We start from the raw sequence: 19116 nt of genomic DNA, 5'->3' as shown, positions 1-19116 counted from the left end.
TAAGAATGATATAGTTTCTTTACCCCTTTCTTAGGCAAGATACAGCTTGGTAAAAGCAACCTACAAACATCCAATGTAACTAAGCTTTCTAGCTGCCATGGTTTGGCTAAGCCAGGCTGTCTACTCACGTACTATGTGTATATGCCATTCTGTGAGGGCTACATTCCTCCTGATCACCTGAAGGTTCCAGGAAGAGTAGCTCCCCCTTTCTTCTCTAGTTGCAGTCTTTAAATACCTTTTTTTTTTGTCCTTCTTGATTCCTGGGAAATCTTTGGCCAATTGTCTCTACAGGCAGAGTTGGATAAATCTGAAATTCAAAAGATTCCAGGCAGCAAGTGCTTCCCTGGTATCCTTAGGCCAAATGTGGTTTACAGTCCATTTTCAAAGAGTGCTTTGAAATGTGCATTTTTATGTGTTGGCCAGCTTCTCCTCAATGTGGGAATTTGATGATATCTTTGATGCTTCAGTCTCTGTATCTCTGACATCCTGACCTGGGGGGCTCCTCCCACCTTTCCTCACAGAAATAGCACACTGTGCACAATTCTTGTACAGAATGGTATCTTTCTTGCATAAGGGTCAGCAGAAAGAGCATTAAACAGTGCAGAATTTGGCAGTTTCCTGCCTACAACAAAAAAGGGGGGGGGGAGATGTTTTGGTGATTTTTTTAAAAAAATTTATTGTTACTTTTCTTTCTCATGTACTATTGCCTGCTTTTGGAGCAGACTGATTTTCCGTTCTCTGCTTTTTTGGAGTAGTTTTCAAGGGTTCTGAAGCGTTGTTTGGGGCTTTTGAAGTGCCAGGAAACGTGAAAGAACCCAAAAGAGATTTTCCCTTTGGAGAAAAAAGAAGGGGTCAGTGAATAAGAAAGACAAAAAGAAAAGATAAATACCCCAAAAAACTAGAAAATGAAAGAAACATCAAAAAAAGTGTTATGCATCCACATCCCTAGCTGTTCTCACACCCCTAAATGGAACTCATCTCCTTGTTCTTCTGAAACAGAATTAAGATTTTGCTCATGCTCTAACCCAGACTGTGTTTCTCAACTGAGTTTTCTATTTTCTAATTATTAGAGCCCAGAACATTTAGCTATTCCTTACAGTAGTCACAAGCTCAGCACCACACTCTAGTAGGCTACCAGTGTAAATACCAAATTTCTACCAACAGCACCACCTACTTATTCCTGATATTGTGCCATCCAGACCCATCTCCTTCACGAACAGCCACACTCACAAGACCTTACAGGCCAACTTTCCACAGTGAGCCAATCAGCAGTTTCCTCTCAACCCTATTGCCACAGAACACTAACAATGGGTTCAGTGACCTTCCCCAGTGGACTTTTTTCTCTACCTCACACCTGAGGTGTAAGTTTTCAGTAGCTATGATCACGTCTGGTCACTGCCAGTGTAATTTGTAAAAATCCGTATTTCTTTTTAGATCCCCCCTAACTGGTCAGCACAAAGATCTTTCCGTAGATCTTAATAGAATTTTTTCCTTGCTTTTGCTTTTCTAACAAGCACCTATTTGGAACCCGACAATTCTCTCTTTTTCTTCTTTCTTCCACAAAAGCCCTCTCTATTATAAAGAAGCATTAGCAACTAACCTCTTTTTTCTTTCCCTTTCCCTTTCTCCTCCCCCAACCCTTAGCACTCTTTTATTTGCTTAAATATCCTTGACTGCAAGACATCTAGTACAGAACGTTCATCAATTTTTAATTCATTTAATCTCCTGGTAACAGTCTACTACTGAACTGAAGGAGCTTTGACAATGGCCTACAGAGAAGGCTTTAGAGACTAGCCTCTTTTGTTGGATTCAGGGATGAGGCTTTGTAGGTACAAAAGACTCAGGCTCCAGTGAATAGTTGTTAACAGGATACCCCCATTCAAAGGAACCAAGACTTTTTTTTTCAACCTGTGAACTAGAAGAAAATGCATCTTATTTTTCAAAAGCACATATACACAAAGGCACCCAGAATATCACCTAATGTTAGGGGCTCAACAGCATCCTAAACCATCTTGCAGCTGAGTTTTAGGCTGCAGCCATAAAAGAAAGAGGGGCCAAGCTGACAAAAAATGAATAAGTAACCATGCTTGCACAACTGACTAGGTGCTTCTCATGGGTGATGGAGGTAAAAGAGATTAGCAAGAATTCCCTCCTGGGATTCTTATCTGTCTTGCCTGTTCTGATGCTTCCTTATCCACCAATTGGGGTGGACAAAGTGTGGCTCAGGAGCTACATCTAACCCATGGGGGTGTAATCATCATCTTAGTACTGAGCAGAGCTGGAAGGGATCCTAGGGATCATCAAGTCTAGCCCCTTGTCAAGGAGGCACAGTAGAGAATCAAACTCCCATCCTCTGGATCTGCAGCCAGAGACCTAAACTACAGAGCTACTCATGTGCTGCCACAGGGCCACTTCAGAACTCTCCTTGTAAAAAGAAAGAGAGGGAGAGGGAGAGAAGTGTGTATGGATGGAGAAAAAAATAGAGAGAAACCTGCTTCTGTGAACAGAGGCCTCAAAAAGTAGTGATTCTTACCTTAATGACCTTGAGGGGCAGCTCCATCCCCCAAAGCCCCAAAATAGAAAGGGGCCTTGCCCAGATGGTTTACTTATTTATTTTCATCACTGAGGATCCTTGGGGTAGAGGGCTCATTATTGCAGCTTTTATGTAGGCCAGAGGTGGGCACAAATCACCCTGTAGGCTATATATGGCTCTTATGAGCTCTTCTGAGACCCACAATCCCTCAAGTTCCCCAGAAGACCTGGGGGGGGGATAGCCCTCAAAAATTATATTCTGCTACTGGAAGCCTCCCAAAGCCATGATTTTTAAGTCAGCTCTCTCCCCCAAAACCCAAAGCCTCCCTAGACCAGAGTGTTCATCAAATGCCTCTCCCCCCACACACACACACACACCAGGCTAAAGTTTTGTGAAGCATCACCTAGGGCTCTGTAGGAAAACAGACATCCCTTCCCTTTGGCCAGTGGGAACCATGGAACTGCCACCTTTGCAGACTCTTCTTTATTTTTTCTCAATTTATTCCTAAGTACCTGCTTTGTCAACACACTAAGCAAGAAGAGATACATGGAATGATACTTAAACCAACCTTAAAATATGGAACTAAGAATGCATGCAGTCTTTTCACATTTAATCAATGATTGCTGTTTGGCCAGAATGAATGCAAACATTGAAATAACTGTCCCTCATCTCTCTCATGTCACTGGAGATCATCCACACTCTTGCATTTCCAGTCACCATGCATGGGTGTGAAAGCTGGACAGGAAAGAAAGCTGACAGGGGAAAAAAATTCACTTGAAATGTGGGGCTGGAGGAGAGCTTGGCAGATACCCTGGACTGCCAGAAAGACGAACATGTGGGTCCTAGAACAAATCAAGCCTGAACTATCTCTGGAGGCAAAAATCTTGATGCTGAGGCTGTCATACTTTGGGCATATCATGAGAAGGCAGGATTTTCTGGAAAAGACAATAATGCTAGGAAAGGTAGACGGCAGCAGGAAAAGAGGAAGACAAAAATGCAAAATGGACTGACTTCCTAAATGAAGCCAGAACAATTGAGGACAAGACATTTTGGAGATTGCTAATTTGCAGGGTTGCCAAAAGTCAGAGACAACTTGATGGCACACAACAAAAAGAAGATGTTCTTAAGGTTTTAAGCATAAAGTGGGGTCTCTACTTAAGAACTTAATCCGTATTGGAAGGTGGTTCTCAAGTTGAAAAGTTCTTATGTTGAATCTGCATTTCCCATAGGAATGCATTGAAAACCATTTAATCCGTATCTGCTCTTTTCCGTCCATAGAAACTACAGTGGAACCTCTACTTCAGAACTTAATCCGTTTTGGAATGGTGTTCTTAAGTTGAAACGTTCTTAAATTGAAGCAAAATTTCCCATAGGAATGGACTGAAAACCAATTAATCCATTCTGGCTGTTTTTTTTGTTATGTAGAGGTGCGTTCGTACATTGAAGCATTAGTTCCCATAGGAACTAATGCAAAGCTGGTTAATACGTATTCTACCACTAGGGGGAGAATTTTTTTTTAACCTAAGATGACCTAAGGTTAAAAAAAGAGCAGGAAAGTTTTTTTTCCCCTGTTCTTATCTTGGATTTCTGTTCTCAAGTAGAAGCAAAATTTAGCAAATGGAGCTGTTCTTAAGTTGGATTGTTCTTAAGTAGAGACGTTCTTAAGTAGAGACCCCACTGTAATATCCTCTATTCTGCTTGGTGGGTCTCTACAGGTTGTCAGGCACCAGGGACTACACCTCCCACCAATAGCTAAGTGGTCTTTTTAATGGAGGACGCCAGGGGCAGACCTTCTGTGTGTGAAGCAGGTTTTCTGCAACACCGCTCATGACAACACTTCTCTGGTTCATTGTTCCACTTACTCTACTTTTCTTTTTTTTAAAGACCCATCTCCCAGGTTTTTTTTCTTTCTTTAAATTCGTCTCCAAGGCTGTAGTGAGGAATGAGTGAGAATAGTAGTGAAGGAAGTGTCTTTGGATCTCATTCCTGTTCGGTGTTATTTTTCCGCCAAAATTCTACCCCTTTCTACCTTTGCCCGCTATACACTTTGATGAGAGAAAAAAAAGATGGAGTACCTTAGAAATGAATAGTTTTCTTTTGCAGAGGCCGTATTTCATGCTCTTAACATGTCCCTTCAGCTGAATGGCACCAATGTGACCAATGGGATACAGAAAACCCTTTGAGTGCATGATCTTCTTACCCATTCTCCTCCCTGATAGAACAACCCCTCTGGCAAACATGATGGATTCTCACTGGAAAATTGTACTGTGTTATCCATCACTCGGTACTTTCGCACATCTACCTCTTAAGCTCTTCGATCGGTTCTTTACCTGGCATATTTGTCAGCTGTCAGTCTGGAGCTCTTTTCCTGCTTTTGTTGGCAACCTTTTCCTTTCAGCCTGTGCCAGAGTCAGACATATTATTTTCCATTCTCTCTGCACAGTGTGTGGAATAAGACAGCAGCCTGGCCTCTTCATCAGGAGTGTTAATCCTGCTCCCCCGCCCCCCCCCCCCCCGCAGCTCTCCCTGGACCAGTGGTGTTAGAATTTTGTTAATAGTATCAGGCTGGTCCCCTTTCTGTCTATCTTTTGTGTGACACTGAAAGAAGTTAGGGTAATCTCTTCTTCGGTTCTTTTCCCCTTAAGGGTCTTATTCATGCTCTTTCTGTCTTTATAATTATTCAGTTATTATCTGATCCTCCCTCACACATTTTCCCTTTCCCTCTCCCTCCCCCCACCTTTTTTTTTTACTGGCACAACAGAGCTTAGAAAAGCTAGACATTCCTGTGAAAGACAGATGAGGGATCTGAAGAATTGTAGACCCCAAAGGTACCTTTTCCAAGTTCCATGTAAGGCAGATCTAATGCTGCAGTTGCAGCAGGGATTGTCTATGGCTACAACTTCAAATTGGGACATTGTGTGAACCAGAATTTGGCAACTGCCTTCTCTCCAGGAAGAGTAGGACCGGGGGAAACACCCAGCACACTATACTATCCCTATTCCCTACTATTGTATTCAGGCAGCAAAGCCAAGAGTTTAAGGAATTCCTCTCTCCCAGAAGTGAAGGATGATCTATCAGAGTAAATGGACACCACCCAACCTCAGGCTACCCTCAGCCAGCCCATTCTTACCTGCCTCCTTAACAGAGGTCAGGGCACCTCCAGTGTTATCTTGCTGAATGTCTACCCTCCTTACATTCTGGCTGAAATCCTGTTGTGTAGCTCCTTGCACAAAATTTGAAGTTACACAAGTAGCACAGAAGATTACAGCAAAGTGGAAGTGATATTCACAAAGGACTTCAGCATGCATGCTACACAATAGCCATGTTATGAAATGTGCAATTATATTGCACAATGCAGATTCCCTGGGTGTTACACTCTGTACAGCTCGATAAGAGTAACTTTATGCCAGCTTCAGGAGAAGCTGGAGGAGGTGGGGCAACAAAGGAAGAAGAAAGAAAATGAGAGAATGAATGTGAGCAAATAGGTCAAGTGCCCAGCTTTGAAACACAGAGGAAATCAATACCAGGTTGGACTGCTTTTATGTACAAGGCTTACTGTATTTTTCCGTGTATAAGACTCCCCCTTGTATAAGACGCTCCCCACTTTTCTAAACCAAAATTAAGAAATCTAAGTGGGGCTTAGCAAGTATAGGGGGAAAGAGATCAAAGCACTGCAGGATCGCTTTGATCCCTGCTTTCCCCTCCACTTGTTTTTTCTCTCCTGAGCTTACTTCTGTGTTTAAGACAACCCTCAATTTTTAGTGTAAAGGTTTTAGACAAAAGTAGAGTCTTATACATGGAAAATACAGTATATTTTGTCCTCACAGCCTGAATGTTGACAACACCAGTGGTAGCAGTCAAGATGGTCTAGGGTAGCCATTCTCAACTTTTTTTTTGTCACACCCCTAAACAATATGAAAGAAATCAAATCAGAATTGTGTGAGTCTCATAAAAAACTTATAAGGTGGTGTACAAAGAATGGTTTCCAATCTGTATCTCCCTTCCAATGGGCCAAGGCCCCTCAGAGTTTTGTTTTTCTTTTTTGCCATAGTTGAGAATGGCTCATTTACAGGATATCCCACATTCAAAAACTAAAGGTTTTTTGAAGAATTAATTTTCTTTTGCACCCTGAATTCTGAGATGTAAGGAACATGTGCCGGAATTCAGAGAATTGAAAGCTTGCAATCTTGGTGGTGGTGTATCATGCTAAATCTTTTAGCGGAAAGAGTGAGAATTTCAGAACTATTTTATTTCACAAATTGCAGTTAATTTTGTTTCAACATTGTGCTGCTTATCAATATGCTCTTAAAGAATGAAATGCAACCTTCTATTTCTGCATCCTATTTATTCAATGAAGTTTCAGCTGCAGAATCTCTTTTCATTAGCTGCTTCACTACTTCAGAAATCACTTTCTTGGAAAAATTATCACTAAGTGTCAGTAGTGTTAAGTTAGCATCACTATACAAGGGCATTTGTATTAACTGATGCTTTATTTGGTATTTGTCGGTCAGACTCAAGTGGTAGTACTATGCCAGACATCACTGAGGATTATTCAAAAAGCCACTGGCACCTCTCATTAATTATGCAAATTCTTGTACTGCCTTCTTTCAAATATTTAAGAAACAACGGGAATTAGTTGTGTTCACTTGAGTTCTAAGTGTCACATAATTAAATGATTGAACTGCCTGTGGCCAAAATGATGGCAAATTGCTCTTGCAATGCAACTCATTTAGCCCCAGTTATATGCCACAATCAGCTATGTAGCTGGATTTTCCCCCTTGGTAAGAAGAGCTGAAAAATATTGATTGACAAAGGCTCTATGCAAGCTGCAAAAGCCAAATTCCATCTCTATGATTCAAGATTCTGTGTGCCTGGAAAAGTGGATTATAATAAATGGAAATTCTGATTACAATCCACTTTTTCAGACACAAAGACTCTAGCATCATAGAGAAGGACTATTCAGGTGCCACGACTCTTTTGTATTTATTTTTTATATAAATTCTTCTCTGTTAGTTCTTCCTGCTGAACAATTTATCTCTTCACTGCCACTTCATCTGGAGTGAAGAAAAAACAAAAACAAAAAAATATTGTGTTTTCCGTTTCTTTCTGGTCTTAAAGGATCAATGTGGTGTTATGACAGTGGATACAGTTATACTGTATATATTGGAAATTATATGGGTTTGGGGTGGATTGATTCACATTTTTCCATTGACCACATGATGCAACAGGAAATGCAAATCAACTCAGAATCTCACACCCCAGTCATGAGCTTTTCCTCCCCACAAGAGGCCCTTCTACTTTTGCTTCAGTTCAAACATGTAATCACTTGAACCAATGCAGAAAAAGAATGTCAGGATGTGAAATCTTGTGTGTGTTGAGTGTTAAAATAATTAAGGGTTGTGTGGAAAAAGTACCCCTGAAAATGAAAGTACTTTTACTCAGCTCTCCAACTGAGTAAGGTCATATCATTCCTGACAGTTGAATGTGTTTTACATATTATTAAAAAGTGTAAACAAAAGAGAGAATTTAAAGTGTATTGAAATAAGTAGAACGGTAATGGCCATCCTTATGAAGAATAACATGATTTATGAGAGCTATATATACTGGAAGAGATCATAGAATAACCTTGTTGGATCAAGGCTTAGATTGGGAACATGAATGGGTTCTTATTGATAACGATAAATGTAAACAAGAAATTGGAAGAAATGTTCTTTCCCGGGCCTCTTTATTATACTTGCTTTTCTGCTTTTCTTGAGCACCCTTTAAGTTTTGCCCTGCTATTTCTAAGAACTTTTGCGGACCCAAGCATTAGAAAGGGCGCAAGATCACTGGCAATGGGCATAGCTTAGCCCTCGTCTTGTCATTTCCCTCGTTTTTGGCAAGTATCACAGCTTTGACAATATGGTTTAACTTGTTTCCCCATCCCGGGTCAATAAAAGTTCTGTGCCACTCTTTCCTTGGTGCAAGAGGTGCCCATGTGTGCCCCAAATACATCTCTGTGTGCCTTTTCTATAATCTTTTCTCTGTATTTAACAGGGACAATTAGCTGTTTGTGGGGTCCTCCCCCCCTTATGAGGAACCATTAAACCCTCTCTATATAATAAATCTTTTTCCACACAATACCTCTCCGGGTGTTCAGGGGTAAGTGGAATGGGATTCTCATTAACTTTTCCAAAGCAATCATTTAAGGTAATATCTTCCTTCTGCTCCTTACTAAAGGAGGAACTACTAGGATTTCTCATTAGCTCTAAATCAGCTGTCTCTTTCATTTTAGGATGTTCATTTAAAGTGGGTCTTTCAACAAGAGTTTCAGCGCTTCCCTCAGAGGCTTCAATTTGCCTCCCCTGAGAGCAAGTTACTTTTAAAGCACTCTGCATATGCTTGGCTAGATCTAAACCAATCAGACAAGGAGCTGGGATTTAGTCTGACAATGCTACTTTCCATATACCAAACCACCCATGGTATTTCACTGCTACTCTAGCCATTGGCAGAACCACCGAGTCTGAGCTAATGCCTTTGAGGGCAATGTTCTGTTCCAACATATTCTCTTTAGGAATGTCTGAGTGACAAATAGTAATCTGGGAACATGTATTTTTTAAAATCTAAATACTTTATGTTGTCAATAAGAATAGGCTCTCCAGAGTTATCAAAAAAATTCTGATCGTACTTGATTAGGAAACATTGTACCACTCTGGCTTCAGGAATTTCTGGGCTCTCTGCCCCATCCATTTCCTTAGCAACAACTCTGCTGCTAACTTCAGCTGCTGAAGACTGAAGAAGAAACACTTTTTAGGCTGAATGTAATTTCCACCTTTAGGCTGACTAAAATCCCTACTCTTTTGAGTTTCACATTGAGCCGAAAAATGTCCCACTTCTCCACAGGAAAAACATTTCTTATTGGCTTTAGGTTCAGAATAAAGGGTTTTATTAACTTTTCCCTCAGGACTGTTTGATTTCAGGGGATTGTACTCTGGGGATGAGAGTTTCACTTTAAAATGGCTTCCCTTAGCGTGAGTCTGACTGAAGTAATTTCCAATGGATTGGGATGTTCTCCTGCTGTTGTCCCATCTTTTTCCGTCAATTTTACCTCAGAGAGTTGAGGATCTCTGATCTCACTAATAGAATCAACATATTCAGACGCCTGTAGCACATTTTTATGATCCTTGTCCTTGAACAAATAATACAATTCCCCTGGCAAAATTGAATAAAATTGTTCTAACCCAAACACATTTTTCATATGGTCTAAGGTAGAGACACGTTCCTGTTCCAGCCATTTATTGAGACACTGCATCAAACGTGCCCCAAGCTGGGTAAAAGGCTCCTCATGTTTCTTTGAAATTGATCTAAATTTCCTTCTGAGGTGCTCTGAATTAATCCCAAATTGGGAATACACCATCTTTCTATAAACCTCAAAATCTCTAGATTGCTCCAGAGGCATCTGTGAATAAAGTTCAGATAAAACTCCACTTATTTGTGATCTTAAAATTATCATCCTCTCATCTTTAACCTCAAAGTCCCAACAAGTTCTCTCAAATGAAATCAGGAAAGATTTAAGAGTCAAGACGCTTCCTCCTCCAACATTGGGGAAATTTCTTTAGGTTGATTTTTGATAGACTTCCCACACTGGAATTATTATTATTATTTCGAGCAGCTAATTCCAATTACTTCATCTCTATTTGAAATTGCATTTCTCTCTCTCTTTGCCTGGTTTCTTGCTCAAATTCCCTTTGCCTGGTTTCTTGCTCAAATTCCCTTTGCCTTTTTCTGTCTTTAATTTCTAGTTCCCTTTCTCTTTCACTTTCTTTAATTTCTAGTTCCTACTCCTTCAGCTTAAATTCTTGTTCTAGTTTCCATTTTTCAAAGTCTCGGGAGCTTTGAATATTTTCTCCCTCTGAGGCAATCAATACAGGTCCTTACTTTCTTCCTCACTCTGAATTTGATGGTTTCCATTTCCCTCAGCACCATGGAGCTCAGTCTGTGCTTCCATAACTGACTTTTTATTTCTTTTGGGCGGCATAAGCAATACAATTTCTTATTAACCTGGACTGGTTCTTTTCCCTCACAAAAGCCAAAAGTACAAGCCTTTTTCTCTCTTTCAGTGGCTTTCTTTCTAACTAGCTTGCGCTTTTCCAAGCAGCTGGCCTCAGCTACTCTCAAGCTCACAACCCTTGCCACAATATTTCTCTGTCTGGATGATTCTACCCTTGCCACAATATTTCTCTGTCTGGACGATTCTTGTCTCTAGACACAAGAAAACTTTCTGCTTAGCTTTCCTTATCACCTCAGATTTATTCTGACTTGGGCTTATACTCCATCCAGAACTGCTCTTTATCCTCAGAGCTCTGTATTTTGAGCTAGCCACTAGGTCTTACAAATCCTGAGGTTTAAAAAAATGGTTTCTCTTGAGTAGGTATCCCTTATCTTAGGATTCCCCAGATCTGAGTTCAGAAGCCCTGAAACTAAGTCTTCACCAAGACTCTAATGGGTAACCACTTCTTACCACAGATCCTAACCCCTTCTAGCTAGGAATACCTTTAAGCTCAAGCTCATTTAACTTTTCACTGGATTGCTTCAGATCCCAGTGCTGTGGCACCAATTGTCACAATTCCCACATGGCCCCTGCTTGTTTCGCCAAACTAGGAGTTCACACTATGTGCCCCTCAGCTGCCACCAGGTGATTACCTCAACATTACCTATTTTTAATAATCATGATCCAGGCCAGGTGTCATTTTAAAAGAACCAAATATAAATTGTTTATTCTTACAGATGCAGATACTTCAAGCAATGTTGTTAATTCTTAACAAACATTCTCCTTCATCCACTCTCAACCACCACTTTCCTGCCCAAATTCCCAAAACTCTCAAAACTCTCAATCTCCTCAATTCTCTATCTCTTTATCTGGAAATTCCCCCTTCTCTTGTTGAGTCTCTTATATCTCATAACTGCGCATCTCCAGCAGTCCCATTGGTCTATGTAGATGGAATATGAATATTCATGACCTGGGTGGACACCACAGCTAGGAGGAAGAGAACATCCCTATTCTGATCCTTCAGTGCTTATGGTTTGTCACCTGAAACAACAGCTGCAATTAATCTCATATGGATGCTTCCTAAATGCCCCTGTTGCTTATGCCCCTTTTTGCCTTCCCTCGTTATTCACTCCATCTAGGAAGGGAAATTCCCTGCACTGAAGATATATTCAATCACAGGGTGGAAATGCTTCCTTGTTATTTATGAAGCTTTCTTTCTCACTCTTGTTGGCTGTCATTCTATCCCTTTCACTTGCAAACTGTGCATTTGACTAATGTACAGAATGGTGTTTCCCACCCACCGTTCAGGTGCAACAGTTGCCATGACAATAAATAATAAACATTCCCTTGCATATAAACTGCCAATGTATGATATGACAATTAATACATAAGACTGAACATAGCACTGAAGCCCACAGCATGCAAAATCAAAATGTATCATTGTTGCATATAAAATAGGTGACAGGACATATAAAAATGAACAAATTTTTGTTCCTCTCTGTGAAGCTCACTGCCAGTATTAAAGAAGTAGGAGGGTATTTGGCTTTTTTTCCCCTTCAACTCTACTAGTTTTCTACTAGCAGGGAGACTGCTGAACAAACAAACAACTTCAGGGAGGGGTGTTTTTTGAATTCCTTCAGCTTGTGCTATTGGAGTGGTATGAACATTCCAAACTGCCCAAGAACCAATTGTGTCAAAAGGTTCACAGAGGGGATAAGAAGCAGTTATGGAGCAGATCATTGTGCTTTAATTTGGGAGGGGCTGTGTGCTATGGGGTGATTTTTACTCATGGCACCTGGCAAAAGGGTTAGGTTGCCCAGAGGAGTGAGCAGAAGAACAAGGATGACAAGAAGATGTTGCCCTTAGAAAAGAAGGTGTTAAGAAGGAAGTGGCTCTAAGGAAAGACATCACATCGAGGGTTTAGTAAAAGCAAGGACTCTGCTATTTGCTGAGGGAAGACAAAGAAGCCTCAAGAGAACTGTGGGACAGCAAGTTTAGATAGCATTGTGATGTTACTCTACAACCTAGCTCTTGATAGCAGAGTTTTGTGGAAGGTTTTTTTCCTGTTAGTTGTGGCTTAGCTGCAGCGATATAACTGGAAAGGGGCTGCAAGGACCAGGAGGCAAAAATCAGGACTATAGAGAGAAGATTAATTTAATCCATTTGATCTAGCTAGCTATTTCCTTCACAGCAGGATTTCCTTTACTATATGATGTCATGTGATCACATTGCTATTTTGCACATGTCATTTTCAAATGAGCTTAGGTGAGCATTCTGAGAGTAGGGGAAAGCCAAAAATGGAGCTCAATGTTTATAATTGTACACAATTGTAGAAAACGAGAACAAATTATGGGTGAGTATCTTTTGCTCAGGCATAGATATAATTTGTGATAGATCAAATGACCCTTTCATAACTCATAATTAGCTAGCAGTGTTGAACAGCTACATTATGAGTCAGAGTTATGAGATTGTTTCAAACATCTTTGAATTTTTATACTTGTGTCAAGGAACTGCATTGTGCAAATGCACTGCCTGCATCACCATGCTGGCACTCTAGTGCAGTCCATCTCTGAATGCCAGATAGCAAAGATGCTTTGTTTACAACAGTGGATTAATATAGAGCCGCAGGCATGGGCAGTGGCAATAGATGCTCAGAAGCACCATAAAAATGCCTCTTTACTACGATGGAGCAGTGTTATGATCAATCATACAGGGCTTATTGTTGTATGATTTCGGATCCAAGTTTTTAATTGGGGAGTTTGCCTGGCAAAGAGTAATTTAAGGGCTAAAGGAAAGTCATTCTGTACATGCACTGTGGATGGGACTTTTAAATTTCCACCACAGACTAACAGTCTGTAACAACAACAAAAAACCAGTTTGGCTGCCAAGGCCCATCACAAGAAGACAAGATGATAGAGGTGGAAAAAGTCTCTCTCTGTCTCTGTCTCTCTTGACGTACCTACCATCTCAGTTGCTGTTGTTGACTGCCATCATGGCATACCTCCACCTTTCTTTTGAGGTGTGGATTGTTTCTTCTCTATTAAGGCCCAGCGAAACTCTGATGTCACTCATTCAAGAAATCTCTCTTCTGTCTCTTCCATGTTTACCCTTGATCTTTTCTTCAAATATTTATTGCTGTATGCTATATTATATATATCATGAGAAACTAAGTATCCATGAAATGCTAGGCTGTGTTTCTTAATAATCAACTCTATTTGTTTTAGTTTTCCTTTCTGATGAAGTACCTTTTCACTTTATGTTATCAATCCATGGGATGTGAACGTTTTTTTTTTAAAAATATATATTTACATTTCAAAAGCATTCACTCTATTCAGTATCTCCTTAATAGTCCAAACCACACACCCATATAGGAAGAGTGACCACATGTAACATTTTATCATTCTCAGTCTCAAAGACATATTAAGATGCTTGTCACATAGCATTTTCTCCAACTTTGTAAAGAATGTGCCACATGTCTCAGTTCTTTGCTTTATGTCTATATTTCAGTCTATCTGGTTGTTAATTAAGCATCCCAGATACACTTATTTATTTAATTGGTCTACATGTGAGCTGTTACACATAGATAGATATTACACCTACTGTACTTGTCACCACTGCTTTTAGTTTTTGGCATTGATTGAGAGTTCCATGTTGTTACTTTCTTTGGTCACCTGCTTTGTCTCAGGTAGCAGGAAAGGAGGAAGACTAAATAATGAGGTGGATTGACTCAACAAATGAAGCTCTCTCCTGGATTTGAAAGAGGCATGAGTTTGAAAGACCTGAGCAGGACTATTGATGACACAACCTGTTTTAGGTCACAAATTCAGAGGGTTGCACAGTGGTGTGACAGTGCTTAAGAAGAACAATAGACTCAGAAAATGTAGTGGTCAGCTCTTAACCAGTCTTTCATTGAATTACAAATAAGTGAGACTTTGTTGGATTGAAGGCTGTGCTCATTATACTTTTGACAATATATTTTAGGCAAAAACAAAATAAAAATGAAAAAAATAAATTAAAAAAATATTGTGACATTTTAAAGCTAACTGCTATATTTTAATGTGATATTTCATGGAAAAGTCAATTTCTTCTGGTCTGAAGAAGTGGACTTGTTCAGAAAAGTAACTGCTCTTATAAAACTTTAAAATGCTCTAATAAAAATCAACATAGTGCTTAAGAGTGGCATAGTAAGAGTGCAACTAAAATGTTACAAATACTTAATAGCAGAAATGTATTACAAAGGCATACCCTCTAAGTTAAAAAAAACTTGATTGCCTCAAGTGACATCTATGAACGTATTTTAAGAGACTATGCAATTATCAACTTTAGTCATGACAATGAAATTGAAATAGAGATGCTGTAGATCTTTGTTCAGTCATCAATCCAAATGGACACTGCAGCCAAGAAATAGGAAGAAGACAGAGACTAGGAAGGGCAGACAGGAAAAAAATGATTGGTTTGTAATGTGGTGCTGAAGGAGTACTTTGTGGATACCCCGGACTTTCAGAAAGACAAACCAATGTTTCCTAGGTCAAATCAAGTCTGAACTATCTGTGTAGTAAAAAATGATTATGCTACTTTGGGCTCATCATGAAATGGCAAGATACTCTGGAAAAGACAATAATACGAAGAAAGGTGGAAGGCAGAGGGGAAAGGAAGAATATCAAATGTAAGATGGACTGATTCCCTAAAGCAGCGGTCTCCAACCTTGGGCCTCCAGATGTTCTTGGACTTCAACTCCCAGAAATCCTGGCCAGCAGAGGTGGTGGTGAAGGCTTCTGGGAGTTGTAGTTCAAGAACATCTGGAGGCCCAAGGTTGGGGATCACTGCCCTAAAGGATGCCAACAGGCTTGAGTCTACATGAGCTGAGCAGGGCAGTTGAAGACAGGACATTTTAGAAATCGCTTCTTTCATATGAGCCATATATCAGATGTGACTTGACAGCATGTAACAACAAACTCCTGTCTGCTCTAATTTATATGGGTGAGATTTCCATTATAGCTATGCTTTATTCAAATATATTAATCACCCTACATCTCTCCAGAAACTTTAACAAATTACAATAAATTTAAATATGTTCAACTAATCAGCTACACATCACCTAGGATAATATACTGCTAATAACAAATACATTCTAACCCCTCCATATTTTCTTATCCTCTGCATTTATTGGGGGGGGGGGAAATCCCTTCAACTTTTCTTTTAAATTTTATCTTTTATTTTCCTTTTAAAGGGCAGACTAAATAACTTAACAGGATATTATTTTGCCAGTTCACATTTCTTCTTACCCATTTCCATTTTATTATCTATCCGCCTGGACTTACCAATATGTCTCTAACTACTCCCAACTGTTTCCTTTATGTTAGTCACCAAATCATACTTATCTACTATAACTTATCCATTATCCATTAACATATCTTCTTCATTTCTTCTTATTGTTATTATATATTTGTCCAGTTGGCACATCTTCCGCTGCACTGATTTGATCCAATATAGTTCCACCAACTGCTCCTTCAAAGTCTTCCCTTTCCATCTCAGAGCTAATATCTTCATCTTGTTTCTTCTCTTCATTCTGTCCCAAGGAAGAGGTACTGATGCTGAGACCCATAAATGGGAGTGCATTGCTGTTAGCATGGTCAAGACTTATGGATTTTGATGGACATGCTAAACACACACACAAATCTTTCATGTTGAACACACATATACACACATAAGAAGCAACCTAAAGGCACTTCATAGGTGGCTATATAATTTTTGGGGGGTCATGAATGTGGTTTATGAAAACATACCAGCATAGTGAATGAGACATATGATCTGGGAATGGAACTAATTGGTCTGAATTGTAGTTCTTAGGAATGTGCCTGTTTCATTGCAATAAAGTAGTCACTGAATTCCACTGAAGATTTTTTTCTGCTTCCTGTGAAGGGTTGTTTGTTCAAAGATGTACCTGATCAGTTTTCAGTTTTTCCATATAACATGGATGCTTTGGACTACAGCTCTCAATGGAACCAAGCCACTAAGGAACCAAACATGCTAGAAATGATGTGTCAGTTTGTCTCTAAAAATATGGAGATAAAACACACAAGGGAGGTCAAAGTGATGTCATTGTGCAAGAACTAGGGCTATAAAAATGGAAAGCAGAGCCTAAACCTATAATGATAACTGACCAAGACTTGCTATAATGTTGTTGCAATGTACCTACTTTCTGATGGTTGAGGGTGAGGGCTCCGTGACTCTTGATGTTTTATGGGGTCAGGTAAATCATGTTTTCATTTTAGCAGAATCACTCAGTCATCTGATGGTGAAGAATGGGCACACAAAACTCCTTCCATTTTATTAATTTCTACCCCATTTTCTCTCTATAATGGTGTTCAAGGTGGTTTACAAATGATTTAAAAACACAAATATTAAAACAAATACATAAAATGTAAACTACACTATTAACATAAACAATTAAACACAGAAATTGCTTTGTTGTTGTTCAGTCATTTAGTCATGTCCGATTCTTCGTGACCCCATGGACCAGAGCACACCAGGCCCTCCTGTCTTCCACGCCTCCCTGAGTTGGGTCAAAGCCATGTTGGTTGCTTTGATGACACTGTCCAGCCATCTCGTCCTCTGTCGTCCCTTTCTCCTCTTTCCTTCACACTTTCCCAACATCAGAGTCTTTTCCAGGGAGTCCTCTCTTCTCATGAGATGGCCAAAGTATTGGAGCCTCAGCTTCAGGATCTGTGCTTCCAGTGAGCACTCAGGGTTGATTTCTTTAGAATTGATAGGTTTGTTCTCCTTGCAGTTCTCGAGAGTCTCCTCCAGCACCATATTTCAAAAGCATCAATTATTTGGCGGTCAGCTTTCTTTATGGTCCAACTCTCACTTCCATACATCACTACAGGAAAAACCATAGCTTTGACTATTCAGACTTTTGTTGGCAAGGTGATGTCTCTGCTTTTTAAGATGCTGTTGAGGTTTGTCATCACTTTCCTCCCAAGAAGCAGGCACCTTTTAATTTTGTGGCTGCTGTCACCATCTGCATGATCTGTTGCTGCCTCCATATCTTCCCTTTCTATTTGCCAGCAGGTAATGGGAGCAGTGGCCATGATCTTAGTTTTTTTGATGTTGAGCTTCAGACCGTTTTTTGCACTCTCCTCTGTCACCCTCATTAAAAGGTTCTTTAATTCCTCCTCACTTTCTGCCATCAGAGTGGTATCATCTGCATATTGGAAGTTGTTGATATTTCTTCCGGCAATCATAATTTTGGTTTGGGATTCCTCCATTCCGGCCTTTCACATGATGTATTCTTTATATAAGTTAAATAAGCCTGGGGACAATATAATGGCTTGTCGTACTTCTTTCCCAGATTGCTAAAAGTTACTAAATCAGATTCCTCTAAAACAATTCTAAAAACACATTTAAAATGAAAAAAGGGGCAATTATCTGCTCTAAAACTCCTTCCCAGCCGCAGTTATCGTAAAAGCTTGTCTGAAAAGAAATTTGCTTTCTTGGTGGAAGAAGGACAGTTGTGGGAGCAGTGAAGCAGTCTTCATGTGAAAAGGATTTCCAAAGCCATGGGGCAGCCACTGAAAAGGCTCTGTCCTGTGACTGCACCAAGCATGCCTATGATGGTGCTGAGACTGAGAGAAGATTGGCTGTGACAGATAGCCTGGATCAAAGTCATTCAAGGCTTTATATGTTAAATTAAGCACTTCGTATTGTGTCCAGAAACCGACTGGAAGCCAGGGAAGCTGTTGTCTCAAAGAGTTTCTGTTCTCCCTATAACTGGCTCCAGTCAGGAATCTGGCTACTGGATCCCGGATAGTGTAGGCATTTCTCCATTACCTGAAAGGAGGACACAGAGGACAAGGTGCAGCAATAAACAGGACATTTTTCCCAAAAAAGGACTTTTTTGCATAATACTTACGTTTGCTAATTTAAACTAATATATGCAGATATCATCACCATCAGACATTATTATGTTGGCTGAAATGCTGAAATCCTTAATCTAGTAGGTCAGAACTAGAGCAGGCCCATTGAATCAGTGAGGATATGGTCAGTTCCACTGATTCAATGGGCCTACTTTAGTTGTGACTTACTCTGCTAAGTAACAGGATTTCAGCCTACAAAATAAGTGGGAATGTACTACTGCTCAGCATATTGCACAATATTGTGACTAGGTAACCACCTTGGAGGGTCGTAGTAGCGCTGCTGGTTAAAGTGGAGAAGCCTCTGTGCTGCAAGGTCAAAAGACCAGCATTCGTAAGATCGAATCCACGCAATGGAGTGAGCTCCCGTCGCTTGTCCCAGCTCCTGCCAACCTAGCAGTTCGAAAGCATGTAAACATGAGTAGATAAATAGGTACCGCCACGTTGGGAAGGTAACGGCATTCCATGTACAGTCACACCTGCCACATGACCATGGAAACTATCTTCGGACAAACACCGGCTCTATGGCTTGGAAATGGGAATGAGCACCGCGTCCTAGAGTCAAACATGACTGGACTAAATGTCAAAGGGAGCCTTTACGTAAGTAATGCAAGAGGTTAATAGGCCTTTATTGATGT

The sequence above is a fragment of the Pogona vitticeps genome, chromosome 1 (assembly GCF_051106095.1).
Source record: "Pogona vitticeps strain Pit_001003342236 chromosome 1, PviZW2.1, whole genome shotgun sequence".
Lineage (NCBI taxonomy): Eukaryota > Metazoa > Chordata > Lepidosauria > Squamata > Agamidae > Pogona > Pogona vitticeps.
The sequence above is the reverse complement of the archived record's forward strand: the minus strand, read 5'-3'. Positions refer to the sequence as shown.